Here is a 2,864-nt window from a genome sequence, read left to right on the forward strand (position 1 = left end):
TTGTAAAAAGGCTGCACCTAGTGAACTACAGCAATAGACGGCCTGTGTTCTGTTATATAGTATTATGATGCTTGCTCGACGAGGGTGATTGTACACGGAGAACGTGCTTCATTCAAACTGCTTGTAAGAAGCTAACACAATTCGACGAGTGTGTCTATCGGTGGGGTACGTCTGTACACAACGTTGAGCAACAGGCTCAATCAACAGCGGACAGAGGCCTCAACCCTGTCTTACAACCCTTCTGAGTATTTTACCTACCTGCTATTGTGTCAACACATTTCCCAAAAAGAATTTACACTAAGCCTTTTTTTACTATGCCAATATGTTTACCTTATTATTTCAGTATTTGCTATTTGTTACTCGCTCAATAAATATATTTTAGGCCAAGCTGAAAGGGTGTATGGACGTTGTTATTACCGTTGCATTTTTCGCTTAGTGAATTTCAAGGTGTGTAGGTATCTGAAGCATGGACGACTTTGCTGATAAAGCAGTTTAGAAAATTGTTAGGTGTACTGTGTGGGAGGGGTACGGCTATTAGAGGGGCGGTCGGGTAGCCTAGTGGTTAAAGCGTTCGCTCGCCACGCTGAAGACCCGGGTTCGATTCCCCACATGGGTAACATGTGTGAAGCCCATTTCTGATGTCCTGCGACGTGATATTGCTGGAATATTGCACACTCACTCACGGCTATTGGATATATTACTAATATATATGTATATATAGGCATGATGCTACCAGGGACTAATATACATGTTTAATACATGGTGTTACCAAGACCGATGTAAACAGCTATAATGCATGATATTACCAGGGTTAAATATACAGCTATAGTGCATGATGTTACCAACGTATAATATACAGCTATAGTGCATGATGTTACCAGGGTCTAATATACAACTATAATGAATGGTGTTGCCAACGTCTAATATACAGCTATTATGCATGATGTTTCCAACGTATAATATACAGCTATAATGCATGATGTTACCAAGGTCTAATATACAGGTATAATGCATGGTGTTACCAAGGTGTAATATACAGGTATAATGCATGATGTTACCAAGGTCTAATATACAGGTATAATGCATGATGTTACCAAGGTCTAATATACAGCTATAGTGCATGATGTTACCAACGTATAATATACAGCTATTAAGCATGATGTTACAACGTATAATATACAGGTATAGTGGATGATGTTACCAGGGTCTAATATACAACTATAATGAATGGTGTTACTAACGTCTGATATACAGCTAAAATGCATAATGTTACCAACGTCAAATATACAGGCATGATGCATGATGTTACCAGGGTCTAATACACAGGCATGATGCATGATGTTACCAGGGTCTAATATACAGGTATAATGCATGATGTTACCAAGGTCTAATATACAGGTATAATGCATGATGTTACCAACGTCTAATATACAGGCATGATGCATGATGTTACCAGGGTCTAAGGAATAATGCATGGTTACCAACGTCTAATATACAGGATGTTACATGATGTTACCAAGGCCTAGGTAAATAGCTATAATGCATGATGTTACCAGGGTCTAATATACAGGAATAATGCATGATGTTACCAACGTCTAATATACAGGCATGATGCATGATGTTACCAACGTCTAATATACAGGCATGATGCATGATGTTACCAGGGTCTAATATACAGGTATAATGCATGATGTTACCAAGGTCTAATATACAGGTATAATGCATGAAGTTCCCAATGTATAATATACCGCTACAATACAGGTATAATGCATGAAGTTCCCAATGTATAATATACCGCTACAATGCAGGTATAATGCATGAGCATGGAGTTTGGGGATGAAATATGTCCAGTGAAAAAACCTGAGGGCAAAATAGTTTTGCATACATTTTTCGGAAACTCTCATTGGGTAAAAACTAAGGTAGCTGAAGTAAATTTGAGTGAAGCCTGTGGAATAGCCGACTACATGTTGTTTTCTGCGTTGTGAGGCAAATGAGTGGTTGATAGCATGAGCAACGGTCGATACCACCAGAGAATGTGTCTGGGTTCGACTCCCAAACGATAACACAGAAACATAATAACGATTACTGGAAATGTAATAATCAGCAACTGCACAAAGATGGGGGCCAAATCACACACTCCCGTACATCCTGCAATGAATAGGTCTGGTGCAGATACAAAACCGATTAGAATGGTTATAAAAAAAGTCTGTCATGGCTGATTGTGTTTGTTTTTCTTTAACCTCACTAAAAACCATTGTTGTATATTCTACAATCCCGCCATAAAACAACATTCCCTCACTTGAAATACACGGCAACCTAGCCGCCCATCACCGGTTTCCGGGCGAAATCTTATAACGCAACACTGTTGTTGAGTTTTTAAGGAACAAAACCTGACTTGTGTCCTAGCAACAAGACTGCACTTTGTTCTACTAAAACAATATACTCTCTTGTCATTCTTAAAACTGTTCAAACATCCGTGTTAAATTCCTTAAGATCACGTAATGACGCTCTGACTATGTCTCAGTTAAATGGACAGCATGGCTATCACAACCCTGTTATTCCGTCATATGTATTAAAAAAATTGACATGCAAAAGGGCGTGGCTGATCTCGAACGTTCGCTTATTTTTGGTACATTTTGCCAAGAAGTGTAAATTTAACTCAAATTAAATCCGGTTCTGACCCTTGACTTTTGAAGCTTACAAGACAGACAGGAGTCCTGCCCTTTAGATCATACGTCCTAAGAAACACCACGAAAAGCCGTGTTTGTCTAGATAGAAGGGGTCCGCCAAACTTCCACATAGGTGCCAAGATCTAAGACGCAAATTGACTGCATTATCTGTGTGAACTAGGGGTAAATCTCTAA

Source organism: Haliotis rubra, unplaced genomic scaffold (genome assembly GCF_003918875.1).
Source record: "Haliotis rubra isolate DU_JTF1 unplaced genomic scaffold, ASM391887v1 Scf124, whole genome shotgun sequence".
Taxonomy (NCBI): Eukaryota; Metazoa; Mollusca; class Gastropoda; order Lepetellida; family Haliotidae; genus Haliotis; species Haliotis rubra.